A 19301-nucleotide genomic window follows, 5' to 3' on the forward strand; every position below is an offset into this window, starting at 1 on the left:
AAGGTTCTCAATTATACTCTGCAACCATTAACCGAGTATTAACACGTTTCACACTACATGGGTCACCAGAGACCCCGAAATCGCTCAAGACACTTCCACGGAACAGACAAAAATATGTTCAATTTCTTTTTTAAACAAATCATAAAGAACTGTCACGCAACTTCTACTTCCCCATAACTGAACATTACAGTCCACTTTTTTAATTTTCTAAGGCTCAACCAAAGACCTGAAATTCTCCAATGGTACCCCGTTAACAATCACGTGGCCTCCTTCCAAAAGCCTCCCAAAGATAATGAAAAATTGTTGAGCGAAACCTCTCTATAGGCCTCCGATTGGACATCGTCGTTCTAAATGCAGTACACCCCCAAAAAAATGTGCAATTCGAGCCGACTTATTGTTCAAGCCCCGTACACTTGCTAAACGAGCGTGCGGCACGGTCTGGCTGGACGCGCGTGTGCACACGCCTCTGTGTGTACAGCGTGTCTCAATTAAAAAAGATAACGAAGACACCCAGAGCAGAAGTGCCAATCCAATTATTCCCACAGCGTTTCGCCATTTATTTCGGTGCCTAAGGACGACACGCGCGCGCTGCTTTCCTCGCGTTTCGATGCACACTTCGTAAAAACCGGTCAACAATTTTCCACACCGCCCCGGTTGCCGTCTGCCGCCCCTGTTTTCCCAGCACGAACGAGGGACGTGTTCTCCGCCAAAACGAGAGGAGAAACCCTCGAGTTTGGCCGGGAAATTTCGAGAATGCAGGGGAACTCCGTTTTCGAAACGCCACGGATCCACTTCGTTACAGGGCGTCGAGTATCGCGGCGAATCGCCAGATTTTAATTAAATTAATTTCACGGCGACGCGCGGTCGCAGTTTCGTCAGCACCCGCGCGGCTCGTCTCCGCCTTTTAATGGGGCAATTTGTGAATCGAAGGTTCCGCGGTTTCGACATGGGTGATTAGAAAAAGGGGTGGCGCGACAGTGGAGGGGAATCGTGGGAAGTGGTCACTCGGGGGGGATTAGTTTCGGTGCTCTTCGAGACGCAACTTTGCGCGGGGTTTGTTATTTCGGGATGAAGTTCGGTGGTCACTGGGAACCTTAGTCGCAAGCGTTCGAGTTATCGGGGCCATTTTTAGCAGCCCTCAATGTGTTTCTTCGGTGGAGATAGTTTGCAAACAATACACATAGAAATATGTAAATTTTTCTAAAAATCCAAATCACGAGTCGTAAATATACCTTGCTCGATGCGATGAAAATTTAGTCTCGCGTTGCGTGTAAAAAGTCTCCCCCAGTAGCGCGCCATTTTTAGTCACACTTATTTACTTATTTATTTCGGGAGTTACGGACTGTCGCATAAGTTTGTTCGCCAGAATTCTGAGTTAAAACCGACTATCGTTCAAATACCTTTTCCGGGAGTTTGCGGAGGGTATACGGTGCCCTGGAACTCCTGCGAACTAGCCTGAGCAGTGGTTGATCCTCGGCGAAGATCCGTCCGCAATTTTTATTGTAAAGCGTCCCATCAATAACGTACTTTTGAAGCATTACACGGCCAGGCGAGAGAGTCGAGCAATTAAAGGCCTCCTCGCCGCGAGTTGCCTCGAAGGATTTGAATTATCATTCACGCCTCGCTAACGCCAGGTCCGCGGTTGATGTATCCGACTTAAATTGTCCGGGCCGCGTGATGGAGCGGCTGACATAAAAACCTGACTGCGCTCAGTCGGAATGATCGAGGGACAGACGTGATTGCCCGTCCACCTTGTTTCCCGACCGGACAAAGATTACCCACCCCCGCGGCAGGGAAGAGGCTCCGTTGCAAGCCCTCCGCAAAGACGCCGTGGAAGTGGAGCGCGGTCTGCACGGCGGCGGAGTATCGATGCGCGTTAATTTACTCGCGAGGAACGGTGGAAATTTTCGCACTCCAGGCTGCCATTAACAAGACCGCAATCGAGTTACCGCCGCTGAAGAGAGCGAGGGGAACTTGGGCGCGAAGGTGGCTAGAACTTACATAAATTCCCAGCACCATGGGCGCCGAGTTCCATCGGAATACATCGGTCCGCAAGTTCCCCCCCGATTTAACGCGTTCGAGGCTCCCGATCGACTATCCCCTGGCGCCGAGTGTTCGGAACGGGAGGGATCCTTGACGTTTGCGGGCAAACAAAAGAATTTGTGTCTAACCTGCGACGTTCTCCCCGAAGAAGTTTCTCATATCTCAGGGACCGCTGGGGGATCGCGAAGCCGTGCTCCGTGGAAGGGAAAACTCCGTTGGCATATCCCGCGAGCGGGGGGGCGCGAGGGTTGGAACTTCCGTTTCCAACTGTACAGCTTTGGCGTCTCGCGTGGACGCACGTGATCGTCCGCGGGGTGGCGGACCGCCTGTGTACCGGACGCGTACGCGCGGACTGAGAGATGCCGGTAAACTGATCGGGATCCTGACGGACCTCCTTCGTCGAGGAGGCCTCTTCCGTACAGGATGAGGCGCGCAAGCCCGCCCGAGCGCAGGAGCGACGGAGAGCACGCAACAGGCGGAGTGGTAGGGTGGCAGGGGGATCGGGATGGAGAGAAGGCCGAGGGTGGATAGAATGGGACTAACGGTGGGCGCGAGGTGAGGAGGGAGCGGGCTGACGGGGAAAGAGTACGGGACGAGACTCGGAGGAGAGTACGCGGAGGCGGGGCGACGCGACGGGACGCGGAGGAAAGCGTGGAGGAGGATGACGAGGATAATTGGGGGTGGATGAAGCGAAGGGATGCAAGACGGAATTGTGGCGAAGGACGGTGGTGATCGGGGAAAGAAAAAGTTTGTGGGGAAGATTGCGGGGAGGGTGAAGCGGGGTGAGAGAAACGTGTGAGGAAGAATGTGGAGTTATAATGACGAAGATGACTTGGGCGGAGGAAAAAGGGGTTGAGAGTTTGAGTGAAGGGAACGGGGGGTGGATGAAGCGACGGAGTGGAAGAGGGGTGAAATCGGGATAAAGCAGCGTGTGGGTAGAATTGGGGAGGAAGGGTGGAAGCTTGTGGTGAAACGTGGGAAGTAATGGCGAGGGTGAGTGATCGGAGAAAAGAGAAGGAAGTGAGAATTTGGCAGATATGAAGTTAAGGATGAAGAGGAGAATTTGAGGTGAGGCGACGAGGTGGAAGAGAGAAATTGTGGGGAAGAACTTTGAGGATCCGGGGAAAGAGGGAAGTGTGGATGAGATTGAAGAGGACGCTAGAAATGGAGATAAAGGAAGGAGTGGGCGAATAGAATAAGAATTAGGGTAGATGGGAATGGCGGTATCTTAAGGGATCATTCTACCTTGAACCGCCGAAAAATGGAACTATTTTGAAAGATATTTTGCTCAGTAAATGCAACGTATAATGAAATAAATCTTTTTGGTATTTATTAAGCTACTCTTATATTATACAAAAAAAAATTAAAAATAATTTTCTTCAACACCTGCATAAAAATGGGTGTTGTTTTACGCCTAATGAGCAGGAGCAAAGTGACCAAGTTCAGACGTATTCGCGTTTTCTACTTTTCCCAAGGGAGAAAGACTTTGCGCGCATGCGTATTCGCAATTTTTTACTTTGCTCCCAAGGAAACTTGAGTTTGCGGGCTGAGTGAACATGGCGGTACCCTGTGGTATGAAGAAGCAATTGGTCGACTAATCGATATCGATCATGTGTGTTTATGACGACATTACAACTGTCACAGCACCCCTTTTCATTAAAAGATAAAACGAGTAATAATAAGAGCGATAGTGCTACGGGATACTGCCACACGCTCCCCGATATAGCCGCCGCTGAAATCGGAAGAAAAGTAGACAAAGTACAACAAATTTATGGAGTGGCTAGATAACTAAAAAGTGGAGTCTTTATCGCAAGCAGTGCTTTTAGTTTCTTTCTTTTTATTCCAATAAAAAAGCAATCGAACATGCATAATTTTTGCGAATCCCTCAGCAGGCTATTAAAAACACACCTTTCATGCAGGTGTTGCACAAAGTATTGTGCGTGACAAGGAAGAGACGCGATTTTGCTTTCTTCTCTCCCTTGTCACGCAATGCACTATTTACAATTTGTTTTAATTATTTTGTTACACTGTCAATATAGCACCTAAAAAAAAGAGGTGCGTTCACGGCGTAGGTGATTTCCCGGCTCAGGCTTATCCGAAACAAAAAACACTAAAAGTTTCTTAATCTATATGAGTGTCGCTATATCCCCTAGCTCAATTAACAATTTTTGTTGAAAAGTAAGAAAATGGTGCCGGTTTGAAAAAAGATTGACAAAACACCCACAAGGATGTATTCTTTGGTGTTCCATGAGAAAAATCTCGGTTATTTCTCGACAAAAAATATTAATTGAACTTGGGACTATAGCGACACTCATACAGATTAAAAATCTGTAACTAAGAAACAATTGCAAAAATCCTTTTTAAATTTCTTTGTATAATATAAGAATGGCTTTATAAATTCCTACAAGATTTATTTCATTATATGTGGTATTTGCTCAGACAAAAATCTTTACAAATAGCGTCATTTTTTGGTCGATCAAAGTAGAGTGGCTACTTAAGAAGAAACACAGGACAAGACAGACTAGGTAGGAAATTATGTAAAGACTAACAGAGGCAGAAATAATAAAAGGGAAACATGGAAAAGATATCTGAAAGCACGAGCTTCAGTGTAACATAGCGACAGGAAATATGAGATTCGTAATAGACTGCGGAAAAAATGGCGAAGATGATATGACAGAAAGACGAGCAGGGCAAGGTGACTCTTGAAAAGGGATATTAAAACATCAAACATGCATATGACACGCGACACCACCTTCCTTAATCTGTTTCAACTGAAGAAATACACGTTCGTGTAAAAGTCCTCTCCCATCCTGCGCCACGGATTTACCCTCTGCTCCCCTATCTCCGTCATTTTACCAATAGCATAATGCTGTCAATAACATTATCGCGACACCTAGAACGAACTTACCGCAGAAGGAAGCCAGAGGAAGGAACGAAAGGCGAGTGCTGCGGAAGACAAGAAAGATGCGCTGCCGGTGGGACACAGAGGGCAAACAGTGGGGTAGAGTCGAATTAAAAAAAAAAAAAAGAAGAAGAAGAGAAGATGCGTGAAATCAAAGGGAAAGACGAAAAAAGGTAAATGGAAAGCAACGAGCGACGAAGCAAAAGAAGAAGCAGAAGATAAGAGTTGGAAGGAAGAACCTAAGGCTTGATCGAATCGCAAAGGCGAAGGAACACCGTGGCCGTAGTCCTTCAAAGGATAAAAGGCTTTGATAATTTGCGCCTATGCGCGAGCAGAGGAGGAGCGCGGAAGACAATTCGTATCGCGAGGCTGGACCAGGTCGATTGCGAGGAAAGGTTCGATCCCTCGGCGCGCCACCTTGGCGCATTATCGTTATTGAATTTATGAAATGTTAATTCGCTAGGATCCTGGCCGAGGCTTAATCGGAGGACTCTGGGAGCCGGTGGTTCCGCGTCGATCAGCCTGGAATGCGTCCGAGGAACACGGTACCCCGAGTTCACGAACAGCTCGGCGGGTTTCTATCGCGGAATTGCACCGGAGGGTATTGGGTATCGTGCAAACGAAATTTCATAATCTGGAAACGTGTCGGAATATTTTGAAGTCCCCGCTGGAACTTGGCTCCGCCTGGATGCCCGGTGAAACTGACACAGTTATAAAACGGACATACCTGAAATACGTGCGCGCGTAAAATGGACACCGTTTGTTGGGACTCGTTCGATACCGAGCATCGCGAAGTTTATCCACCGCGGGGATAGATTGAAGTTTTAATTGTCCCAGCGGCTGGGTGTTTTTGACGCGGTGAAGATTGTCAATTAAACGTCGGCGCAATTACCTTTTGCTTTTGACTCGCCTGGCTGTTGATGCGGAACGATCGATTCCACCGGCTGAACTGTCGAGTAATTTTTCAATACGCCTATCGTAATTCCGCCGCATCGCCTGTGTATATTTGCAGGGGACTTGGGTTTTTATCGAGTTATTTTATGACGAACGGGCACCGGGCTCTTTAGAACGAAACCGCGTGCAACAAATTCTTGCTGTTTTACTTCGATGCCGGAGCAGTGAATATATTTTGCGTGGTCAACGACGAGGTCGAAGCTAATTTCCCGGGCCCTCTGTGAAACGAGAGCGTGGGTCGCGGGAAATATTATTTCTGCACTTGAATCTCGAGTAATAATTCATTTGCGTGCTCGCGCGGCGTACAAGAGTAACGTCGATCTTTTCAGGGCGATCGGCACTGTGAAAATCCACATACGGAGAACGAGATTTAATATCCGCGAAGTGGCAGGCCGTCGAAGCGCCGCGGAGAATAGTGAATTACAATAATTGTAACTTCAAGTGTGCTCGTGGAACAATGAACGCGCTTAATATTGTAAGAGTACGGATTTATCAGTCTCGAGTTCAAGGCTATGGCAAGATTGAGGATTATTTAAATTGACTTAGCAGGTTGATGTACTCTTTGAAAAATCCAGAGAACGCTTTTACTATTTGTTTATTTATTTATTAACCATAAACGGGTTAGAACCCATTATATAGGAAGGATACATAACATTTTGCGTGTTGAATAAAAATAAATCTACATATATGCATACTATATCAAATTATACTTAACAATGGAGAGAAAAATGAAGAAATAGAGGTGAAGAATGAGTAATGAGAAATGAAAAGTGTACAATGAAAATGGAAATGAGAATGAGAATGAGAATGAGAATGAGAATGAGAATAAGAATGAGAATGAGAATGAGAATGAGAATGAGAATGAGAATGAGAATGAGAATGAGAATGAGAATGAGAATGAGAATGAGAATGAGAATGAGAATGAGAATGAGAATGAGAATGAGAATGAGAATGAGAATGAGAATGAGAATGAGAATGAGAATGAGAAGGAGAAGGAGAAGGAGAAGGAGAAGGAGAAGGAGAAGGAGAAGGAGAAGGAGAAGGAGAAGGAGAAGGAGAAGGAGAAGGAGAAGGAGAAGGAGAAGGAGAATGAGAATGAGAAGGAGAAGGAGAAGGAGAAGGAGAAGGAGAAGGAGATGGAGATGGAGAAGGAGAAGGAGAAGGAGAAGGAGAAGGAGAAGGAGAATGAAAATGAAAATGAAAATGAAAATGAAAATGAAAATGAAAATGAAAATGAAAATGAAAATGAAAATAGAAATACATAAAAAATAGAATGAAAGTGAAAAGTGAGGGGTGGAAGTAAAAGTGTATACTATACTATGAAATTTAGTTTCGTCGCGTTAACGGATTACCAGCTATTTTGATCGTTCGCTCTTAGCATTCTGCAATTTACTCTTTAATACGTCCACAGATTCATGAAAGAAATCAACTGCATCAGCATATAAGTTTGCTTGCTGTAGTAGCCGGACTATTATTCTATTAACTATTTGATAAGACAGTGTTGATAGTTTGAAGCAGTTAATTATTTTCCTAAAATAAAATATTACCCGAAATAAATGTCCCCAAAATATCGACCAGCTGTTTTTACTTTTCCATTCAGACTGGCAAATAGACAAATATATCCGTTGACCAAAAGGATTGAAAATTAAAATTACAAATGTTTTATTGTATTCAATATCGATAACGATATCTTTATTCGAGGTGAGCTTCAATAGTAAGAAACTTTTTTGCAACACACTTCTAATTGCAATTTTGTGTAGTAAAGGCGTACTCTTCGTCTTCTTCTTATTATTATATAAAAATTAATCGAAAATGAGGCATTGGACCTGGAAAAGAAGACCATGGACTAATAGGAGCCCCTTTAATTGTTCGAAAAGAAGCATCCTAGAATATAAAATCCTAATTCTTCGTAATTTCAAGTGGCAATACCATTAAAGCCAGGGAAAGAGGAACGTTTCCTTTCCCATTCAAGAACCACTAACCCTGATAGGGGGAGCAGATTTTCTGCAGCCCCTTAGACGACACCTCGAACAGATCGCGTCCAAGAAAGTTGCAGGCCGTCCTGGTGTATTTCCTTCGCGGAAGTCTGATTATCCAGAAAGTTGTAATCACGTTAGGCCGCCGAGGGCTGTGTCACTGTTAGCTGAAAATTAATAGACGCCAGCCCCGTCAAGAATACACCTTGACGCTACCCTTGATGATGGATTTCATAAAGGAGCCGTGTCTCGAGGCGAACCTTTAAGTAGGGTGGGAAAATTCGAAATGGCTTTTGAAAATTGGTTGGAACTCTGCAGTTAATTATTAATGTTTCTCAAGAATCGTAGACCTGGTAAAGTCGATGATCATTATCCGAATAAATTTTTGTTCGAAGAATTTCGAATAAGAATCGCGAATAAAATGATGTTATTCGGATAAAAAATTATTCTTTATTCTCGGGTAACTTCATTTTATTCGCAATTCTTACTCGAGATCGTTCAAATAAAAATTTAATCGTCATTCCCGAATTGCTTCATTTTATTCGAAACTTTTATTCGAATAATGCCCAACTCTGCTTTGAACACTGTGTGTAATGAAAGAATTCATATTTTTTAATTTACATCAGTCATAGAGACTCAAGTAATCGTATTACTTAACAGTATTTTTCCTATGAAATTCTTTCACAATTTTAATTGAAATTTCTTCGGCATAAAAAAAGTGGTACATCATAAAATTTGATAGTTCGAGTAAATTTAAGCAAAGTCATACAAATATCCATTAACTTATTCAGATAGAATAATGCATTTATTGCGCTCTTTGTTTTCGTACCAAATATTAATTACGCGAAGGCCTGTAAGTACACCTGTTAATCGAACATGGTTCCTCACAATCGATCCGCCGAGGGCAATAAATTAATTATTGAACTCTTTCATACTTCCACTGCGTGGAGACTTGCCAGTTGAAAATTCAAATTATTCATCATTTTAAATCATTCTCATTGATTCATTATATTCCCTGCTATTTTCACGATGTACTCGTGGACGATTCGATTACTTTGTTAAAGTTTAGGGTTTGCATTTCATTACCATTATTTGGGATGTATATAATTGTCAAAATTAACAAAAAAGTTATGAAATATAAATACAAGGATCCATCCTTTTTATCTTTTATACATCCCTATTCTCTTTCTAATACGGTTTAATTTACTTGATAACTCTTCATAGTTCAAATGAATCGAAGCAAGAAATTTCGGATTTTTTGAGACACAAAGAAAGAATAGTATACTTTTATACATTCCTATTCTCTATCTATTACGGTGTAATTTACTTGATAACTCTTCATACTTCAAATGAATCGAAGCAAGAAATTTCGGATTTTTTGAGACACAAAGCTGCATCTGTGTTATTTTAAATATGATAAGGCATTCTGGACGCGGGGGTGCTGGAACTCAATGTGGAATATTTTCATGTATGATTGATTTTGGAGTGAATATAAATTGTGCAGAGGAACAGTAGGAAAATGTAGAAGAATAAGATGGAGTGATAGAACCGAGGGGTTGATTTCATAAAAATTCGAAACGAAATATAAGTAGTTAACAAAAACTAGATACATAATTCAAGTGGTAGGTAAGTATACTCAGTTTATAAAAGATGTGTAGTGGATTAGTTGCTCTCGATTTCTCTTATATAAAGCTTCAGACTCTGCATGCTACAATGGTACCTTAAACGGTACAATTTAGGTCATGTTAATATTACTAAATGAATATTAGAAAAACTTAGGCATTTATATATTTCTAGCTGACCCATTACCCGGTTTCACCGAGGAATTATTTATGATGTTTCCAAAATAAAAAGCCTAAAAGAGAAATAGCCTAAAATATAATCTAGGACGTATGTAATGTAATATTCAAAATTCTATTGAAATTCGTTCAGCTGTTTAGGCGTTTAGGCATGAATGAATTACCAACCAACCGACAACCCTTCACTTTTATACATCTTAAGGGGAAACACCACTGTGACGGCCGGAAAAGTAAGCCATTTTTAAAATTTTTTTTTCAGGAATAATTTACAGTTTTCATAGAAAATTTTTATTACCTACTTTTAGTACACTTTCTTAAGAGACTATACAAAAAAATAAATAGAAAAACATGCATCAATTTTAATATATTAATTAATCTTCTAACCCCCCACCCACGCGAGCTGGTCGAATGTGTAACTATGGAACAGCAGGTTCAAAATCAAATTTCATTTTTTTTTTATAAGCTATATGAGTATAGTTTCCGTTGTACGTACCTATTTCTTAAACAAATTATTTTTGTAAAAATGGTGCGCTTTAGAAGAAAAGTTTCGAAAATCCGCGAATAAGATGGACAGCTTTTCGAGTGTATTTAAAAAATTTTGCTCTCAATCAAACAATCCGTACGTACAACGGGAACTACACTCGTATAGTTTATAAAAAAAAATGAAATTTGATTTCGGACCTGCTGGTCCATAGTTACACCTTCGATCAGCTTGCGTGGGGAGGCGTAGAAGATTAATTAATATATTAAAATTTGAGAATGTTTTTCTATTCATATTTTTTGTATAGTCTCTTAAGACAGTGCACTAAAGCTAGGTAATAAAAATTTTCTATGAAAACTGTAAATTATTCCTGAAAAAAAATCTTAGAAAATGACTTACTTTTCCGGCCGTCACAGTGGTGTTCCCCCTTAATATATAAAGCAGAAAGCTTCTATATTTTTGTGTTTGCCTGTCACCTAAAAACTTTCGAACGACAAACTCGAGGCTCGCGAAATGTGCCTCAGCTCATTATGACTAATCCAGATAAATGTGACAATTTTCACCAAAAAAACTAAATAATTTTTTTTTAAATCAGAATCTAAATTTCGGGCGAAGACGAGTAGTAAGCTAGTATATTAGTATGGAAGTAAAGATTACAATTGGTACGTAAACCATTGTCCCTAAAATTTTTGCTTCAATTTTGATACTTACAGTGTTTTCTACAAGGGCTCTTTAATTATATTAAAAAATAGACTAAATATATATTTAAAACAGTCGAGTTAGCAATTAAAATTTACCTGATTATATTAATGAGTAGTAGAAGGGAATGTCACTGATTTACTTCACGTACAAAGACACATTTAATTTTCGTTTTCAATGGAACGTAATAACGTTTCACTAGAAATAATTTCATTGAAACGAGTGAGCCTTCGATGGACACAGTATGCCATCGTAATATTAATGACAGTTATTAAAGACAGGTAGCATGCACGAGAAGGAACGCATTCCTCGAAAGTACTAACGAAGGTGGCTCAAGAACTACTTTTTGATGGATGGCGCCAAGCAACAACTTGCATGTCATTAAGCAAGTTAGGCGCCTGCGGAACCTAATTAACTCGTTTCGATACTGCTGGCGTGCCCGTGTTCCGCGACTGTTACAAGGGCCGTAGTAATTCCAATCTGCAACGTTTTCCGTATTCGCCCACGATTCCGGTAACATAATTAAAAGTTAAGTCGCCGAAATTTTCGTGAAATTATTCCGGCACGATTATTCCTCGCGTTAACACGGATGTATTTCGGGTCACCAGTCCCTTTCCATGGCAGTAGAATTGAAAATTCTCCCGCCCTTTCTTGGCACGTAACAATTTTTGTCCAAAATGACATTTCATGTATCAAAATTAACCAGGATGCTTCGCCTGCGCACTGTGAGGGTAAAGTAGAAGTAAATGCTGTCTTCTCTCCTTCTTTCCTTTATATAAAAAATTATGAAGTGTATGCTTTGTATCGTATCGTGTAGAATTTTGTCTGCATGAAATAATAATGTTATAAGGTAGATTTATAATCAACGAAACCTATTAAAAAATTTTCAGTGATTTGTAGGAGGTGTAATATAATACGTACGCATTTTTATAAACGAAATATGGGTTTATGAATGGATGTCTGGAATTTATAGTTATGAGATATGCAGCAAAATGTTTTCACTTTCCAAAAATTGCAAATTTGTAGTTTAGGAACAAAATTTCAGATTAATATCGAAAGGGTGATTTAAAGCAGTAGATGATACAAAAGGACGTTTTTGGGACATTCCACGCGAAATCGGACACTTTTTGGAGTAACATTTCGAATGTGGCTGAAATTTGAATATGCTGTAGTCTTTAGGGATACATAAACATATCTCGAAGGATTTTTGACAATTTTGAAAAATGTCGATTTTACAGCTGTTTCAAGGTAAGTGCTAACTTTTTTTCAATAAATTATAACTATGGAAGTAGTAAACGGATGGAGATGAGGTTTACGGCGATTTGTAGAAAAGACATTGAAGTTTTAAGAAAAAATTACTTCAGTTTCAGAAACAAATTTTTTTAACCATTTTTGTGCAATTATTTTAAACAAATGCAGTTTTTTAAGAACAGGCGCGATTTTAAAAATCAGAGAAAAAAACAGAATATAGTTCTATCAGTAAAAACAGAATTAGTACATATACAAATCGCCGTAAACCTCATCTCCATCCGTTTACTACTTCCATAGTTATAATTTATTGGGAAAAAAATTAGCACTTACCTTCAAACAGCTGTAAAATCGACATTTTTGAAAATTGTCAAAAATCCTTCGAGATATGTTTATATATCCCTAAAGACTACGACATATTCAAATTTCAGCCACATTCGAAATGTTACTCCAAAAAGTGTCCGATTTGAAAAACACTGTCCATTCAGCTTGCAGAAATTAGTACACTGGATTTAATTTACACCGATATAAATGGTTTAAATAATTGTCTCCACTTCTAAAGGATATTAAATTTGACGGTATTAGAAGATCCAAGGGAGCATGGAACTGAACCAGACCCTCGGGAATACAGTAAATCGGACTGTTTTAAAAATCCACCGACCCACGTACAGTCTCCGACGCTGTTGGACAAATCCGACAAGCTCGACTCTCCCGATTCTTCTAAATGGGACTGAATTTATTCGAAAATAACAAGAGGGACGTCGCACCATGTGGAAACAGTTTCTTAGGTGATTGTAACGAAAATTAATAGTGAATGAGGACGAAAGAGAAGAGCACGTATCTAGGAGCCAGTGATTCGAATGAAATTCGTAGGGGATACAAAAAGTTGTAGGGAAAAGCATTGAAAACACTGTAAAAGGTAACTGCTTCGATAATCTCAGCTTGAACATAGATGTCACAAAATAAATTCTGATGTCTCGAAGTGACTTAATCCTACTTGACTGCCAACTAATAAGCAGAATTCTCCGCCTGAGGAATTTACATTCTGCATACGCGCTCAAATCTTATTTATACGCAGGAGTATGTAATTGGCATGTTAATCTCGAATTCATTCTTCGTATTTGATAAATCACAGAATTTAGATTTGGCCAATTGAGGGTGATATATGGAATTGAAAGTTCCCCCCCTCCAAAAAAAATATTCTTGCTGTTTCCTGGCTAACGAAGGATCATGAAAACTTATTCTACTTGAAAATGCAAATAGTCATCTTCCTCTTCCGTTTTTAGTCCATACAATTGAAGTTTGGAAACAGAATCTTCCCTTAAATGAATTAACTACTTCTTTACAGAATTTCTTGACAGAATTTCATAGAATACTGTCCATGGAGAAGTGTATTTACGACACTCCAGACTTCATTAAAATGAAATCAGGCAGCAACAGGTGTCAAAAATGCGTGCATTTGAAAAAGAGTGTTGTTACTGGCTGTACATTCCCCAGGGCATGAGGCTTCTCTTCAGGATGGGAGCAGCGACCCCGGGGTACCTGAGCTAGTTCACAAATCCTGAAAACAGACTAGGAGCAATGAGAGTAAAACGGCAACGCATTACTTAAATGATACATTTCGTAATATTCAAAAATCGTGAGGAAGTCAAGAATCTCCATCTCACCCTTGAAACTCGAAGAAAACGCAGCAATTTGTAGAAGTGACTTGTCCAGTGAATGAACACCCCCCAGTGAATGGGGGGAATGGACAAGTCACTTGTACAAATTGCTGCGTTTTCATCCAATTTCAAGGGTGAGATGGAGATTCCTGACTTCGTCACGATTTTTGAATATTACGAAATGTATCATTTAAGTAATTAGAAAATAATTATTTTTTAGTTTTTGGTGAATTTTTAGTAAAATCGTCTAACATAAAAAAATTTATGTTAGATAAAAAAAAATTTATGTTAGATAAAAAAAATTTTATGTTAGACGATTTTACTAAAACTTCACTGAAAACTAAAAAATAATTATTTTCTTGTACTATAATTTCAAAAAGGATAATCCCAGGTTGTATGATTTTATTTAAAGTCACATATCACCATCGAAATTGTAGTACAAGAATATAATTATTTTTTAGTTTTCAGTGCAGTTTTAGTGAAATCGTTTAACATAATTTTTTTTATATATTTTTTTATTTTCTAATTTTTAGTGTTTGTGGTTTTTTTTATACATTTCTCTTTACATTTTTTATTATTTTTTTTAAATTGTATTGTCGTCCAAACTACACACGCCTGCAAAGTTTCAAGACAATTGGATTAGTGGAAGTGGGTGAAAATTGAGTGGCCAGATTTGAACCATACACCAAACAAACGAACACCAAACATACAGAGGTTCGAAGGTAAGTAAAATCATTTAATTAACACCTATTATGCTCTTTTCGCGTTAAAATTTATACAGTAGGTGCTTCTTTATTCAACTAAGTTCTGTATTAAGTTCAAGGTAATTCTTTCTGCTGTTGTTGTTGTTGATTTTGTTAGGGGTTCATTCACTGGTCATACAACTCAAGGGGTAACGTCACGATGATAGCCCAAAAATGGTAGGATAACTTTGGGGGAATTTTATAGAAATTCGTGAACTTTATTAAAAATGTAACATAAGGTTCTTATGATATGTATAAAGAAGAACAAAAAACATTTTTTTCAGATTTTTTTAACAAAAAATGGCGGCACAATAGCCACGCAGCCGATGCGTACGTATTTTCCACTTGTGTCATTTCGTGGTGGAATTTTTCACGTCCACACCGTTCGACCTAGAACAAAAAGAGTTTTGTAATATACGCACTATACTGCATTCCACTTTAGAGTAGACTCGTTCCGCGCAGGGATATACTGTTAATTGTTATGAAACCGGCGGGGAAGGTGCTACGACCAATCGCAAAAGTGCTACGACCAATCGCGTGTGTCAGATCCCTGGGAGCTGCACAGATCGGTCGCAAATCGGTAGGAGCGTAGGTCAACTGTTATAGGAAATGGAGGAAAAATTACTAGAGAAGTACCCAAGACTTCGAAAAAATATTAATTTTTGAAGGAATGGCGAACATTTGAAAACAATACTGTTCTTGCTAGAAAATGCAAGTTCATCCCTTAGTGTTCATTCACTGGATAGATCACCAAATCAGCAATTTCTCAAACCCTATAAACAAATTCTTTCATTCCTCAATTCTCCTCTTTTAAATACAGTGGCTCCTCAATACAGCGAACCTTCAGAGTAATAAAATAGAGAAATATTATGACATTATGTATTACTCTGTATAAATAATTAATATGAATTTAATTATAAATAATTTAATTATAAATAATTAATATGAATTTAATTATTTAGGCTATAGTAGCAGATAGAGATATTAAAATATAAATTACAAGCAAATTTTAAATCTTGTGAAAGAAGGTTACAAAATGTACTTATGTACTTTTACATATTTCGCCCCTCCAAGAGACTTACTTTCGACTTCTGAATTTTCTTCGGGGCACCCTCCAGAATAGTTCCAAATAATTAAGAAAAAATCCGTGTAAAGTTTGGGCTCGATCAGATTACGGGAAAGGGTGACCCTGGGCCCCTAAACATTTAAATCATTATTTAACAGCTCTCGAAGTTGATTTTATATAATATCGTCCAAGTTATGGATTAAATAAAAAAATGTGTCAAACAAAAGTTGTAGATCCGGACAAGGAGCATATTTTATGTCTATTACTTTTTCTCGCGCGACAAATGGCTTTCGAAAAAAGTCAGAAAACCTAAAAAAAAACAACTTTTTTTCCCTCAAATTTTGAAAGTTTAAATGCTTCTAAAACACTTTTTATTTGTGAAGGCAAACAAAAAATTGAATTTTTATTTTCGAGGACTATTTTATAAACATTTAAGGGGGGCATAAACCGAAATATGCGAAAAAGATAAAAAAAAATCTTATTTTCAGTGTTTCATCAAGACAATAACAGTCATGTCATGAATGTTTCCTGAGAATTTCGGTCCTCAATTTTCAGGAAACATTCATGACATATCAAACACTGAAAATAAGATTTTTTTTTATCTTTTTCGCATATTTCGGTATATGCCCCCCCTTAAATGTTTAAAAAATAGTCCTCGAGAACAAAGATTCCATTTTTTTGTTCGCCTTCATAAATAAAAAGTATTCTAGAAGCATTTAAACTTTCAAAATTTGAGGGAAACAAATTTTTTTTTTTTTGATTTTTTTCGAAAACCGTTTGTCGCACGAGAAAAAGTAATAGATCATAAAAGATGATCCTTGCCCGGATCTACAACTTTTGTTTGACACATTTTTTTATTTAATCAATAACTTGGCGGATATTATATAGAATCGACTTCGCGAGCTCTTAAATAATGATTTAAATATTTAAGTGCCCAGGGGCACCTTTTCCCTTTATCCGATCGAGCTCAAACTTTACACGTTTTTTTTTTAATTATTTGGAACTATTCTGGAGGGTGCCCCGAAGAAAATCTTGGGAAAAAAATTTACCAAGAGTAAATAACAGCCACCCTATTGAACATCTAACCCGCTACCAATAACAGCCTTAACACCTCGGCGTGTTAACGAATGGGCCACGTACGTACATTGTGGTAGCAAACTCCTCGGCTGCGAAAGAAGAGGGACAAACAAAGTTTCGCGCAAAAAGGTGCGACGAACAAAGACAAAGGGGCAGAAACTGGCTACCGCTAGCAAGCGGTTCGCGCGTATTCACGAGCAGCCGCGCTAACGAAACTCCATTTGCTCTTCATTTTCCGGGAATCACGTGGCGATACACACAGGGACGCCTGAACACGGCCGGACTCGAGCAATTACTGCTGCTAGGGGAATGTCTATGCGGATCGTCGCAACGTGTTAAACGACACCGACCCCCCCGTAAAGTTTCTTTGATGTTGCGCCCGCGTATTAGCCGTGCACGCGCGTTTAGAGGCTGCGCAAGAACGTGGCCACCTCGAAATTCGTAAATGCCCGTGGAACTTCCGCCGCGGCGTTATCGAGCAGAGTCCGGTTCCAGGGAGCGGTCGGCGGCCAGGGGGTGAGTAGTTTCGGGGATTTTTGTCGGCAAGCCCCGGTGGAAGTTTGAGGACGTTTGGAATTGATGATGGGGAATCGCTCCGTGGGGAAGAGAAATGCCTCCGAAGTGGGGTGAAGGTGAACCTCTTGGATCTTGGAATTTCAATTCTTTCGCAGCCATCCTGGCTTCGAAATCATAAATGAATAACTGAAATGGCAGACGATGTGCGTGGCGAAGAAATGAAAAATAATTTTTTTTAGTGAGAAAGGATGCGTAAATTGTGGTAAACGCTGTAAGTGCTGTATAGGGTAGTTTATATATTTTAGTTTCCGGGGCTGACGTAAGATAGAGCTGAGATGTGAAAAATTTGATATCAAAAAGCTGATATCTTTCAAATATTTCAGCGGAACCCGTGAAAGCAACGTCCATCGCAACGTCTATTGCAACGTCCATCGAACCACCCCTGCGCGTTAACCGCATTAAGTAAATTGTCCGGGGTTTAAACAATTGCGAAGAAAGGGGGAAAAGGTAATGAGGATATTGTCCCGTGATGGACGCGACGGGAAAAATTTCACGGGGCTTTTTCAAATTTAAAGGCCCTCCCTCCCCCCTCCCCCTCCACCCCTTAAAATTCAGTAACTGCTGCAATTATCCTGCGTGACGAAACGTCCGCCGCGGACACTCGCGACGAATTAAGCGGGAGCGACGAATTTTCTTTGATGTCGCACGCACAAACCGCGCCAGGACTCTTTAGCGATAATTATACAACATTAGAAGCGGCTATACATTTACTAATGACGATCGCCGTCGCTCCTACGAAAATGTATAATGGCGCAAATTGTCCTAAATTATGGGTTAAATCAAACACATTTCCGCGTTTCGTTAATAAAAGAGTTTACTAGGTTTTAAGTATTTATTCAGGCAGTGAGACGAATCAACGGCCTTAAATGTTTTTGGATCGACGTAGAGCATAGCTTCGTCGTCAGCATTTGAGGATACTGGTCTGTTAACACGTTCGCTACTAGCGTCAAATAGGTTTCACATCCTTAGTCCTCGTGGCAGAGCAACGTCACATGTATGTGATGCCGACGATATTTGATTTTACGTCGATAAAATAAATGACGCCCATCTTTCCGAAATATTAAAATCAGGCAATCTCGAGGGCATTCGGAACACCAACTTGACCTCTTTATAACACGTTCTCTGTGCACGGAATTAAAAATGTACAGTGTATTCAGTAGCATTACTGAAAATAAATATGTTAACGACGCTACTTATCGCTTCTGGCAAGAGTGATGGTGAAAGAATTATAACCAGGCTATTTTAAATATATTTAATAATTATGTGGGGTAGGGTGGGGCTAAAAGTCCCGTTTTTCATATAAACCTATGTAAAATTTAGCAATAACAATCTAGAATTATCTAGTGTTATTTTGTATGAACTATAACTATTCTGCCCTCCTTAGTTAAACTGTCCTATCTAGCATTTTTTCATTTTTTAAGATATGTTGAAATATCGGAAGTTCCACGCGTCTTTTACCTTTTAAGTAAAGTTAGAAAACTCTACGTGCTTCGTAGAGATTTATAAACAGTCTAGTGTATTTAACCTAATTTCTTTCCAAATGGTTAAAATTTCCTGTCTAAAACAATTAATTAATTGGTAAGTTAATAATACATTACCTACCGGTACGCCTATTACGACGAATTATATTAGGCTGTTACGAAATAATAAAAACATGTTTTAATTTGAATGAAGGAAAATGAGGACGGTACAAAGTAAATGATAAAACTTAAGTTTTCTCGGTTGTTTCAAAATGCTAGATAGGATATTTTAGCTAAAGAGGGCAGTATTATGCTTTACTGTCACGAAGTTCGTATGTTGATATTGTTATTTTCTGTTGAGTTATACCACAAAATGTTTGTCAATGCAAAATGAACTCCTTTTTTTTCTAAATGTGTTTATTTTGCCATAAAGAATACGTAACAGTTTTTTTTAATAAATGCTTACTAGGTATAAACACAGCCGAATTGCCACCTCGTTTCAATAACAATATATTCTAGGTATCAGTCTCTAACGAGCGCTCGTACTTAAACAAAATATAGGTACTTAATTTTTAATATATGTTAAATTGCACTTAGTTTGCTTTCCCTATCTTTT

At 39.4% G+C, this 19301-nt stretch overlaps 1 protein-coding gene and 1 long non-coding RNA gene across 2 annotated transcripts in view; one reads left to right on the forward strand and one right to left on the reverse strand.

Annotated features, from left to right (window-relative positions):
* Positions 1–2253, reverse strand: part of LOC143375500 (lachesin) — a 212064-nt gene extending 209811 nt beyond the window's left edge. The window contains exon 1 of the mRNA XM_076824691.1: positions 2172–2253. The gene's annotated coding sequence lies outside the window, so the exon portion shown is untranslated. The remainder of the gene's footprint in view (positions 1–2171) is intronic.
* LOC143375514 (uncharacterized) overlaps positions 1–19301 on the forward strand; it is a 265119-nt gene that overhangs the window by 140563 nt on the left and 105255 nt on the right. The window lies entirely within an intron of this gene.

The sequence above is a fragment of the Andrena cerasifolii genome, chromosome 12 (assembly GCF_050908995.1).
Source record: "Andrena cerasifolii isolate SP2316 chromosome 12, iyAndCera1_principal, whole genome shotgun sequence".
Taxonomy (NCBI): Eukaryota; Metazoa; Arthropoda; class Insecta; order Hymenoptera; family Andrenidae; genus Andrena; species Andrena cerasifolii.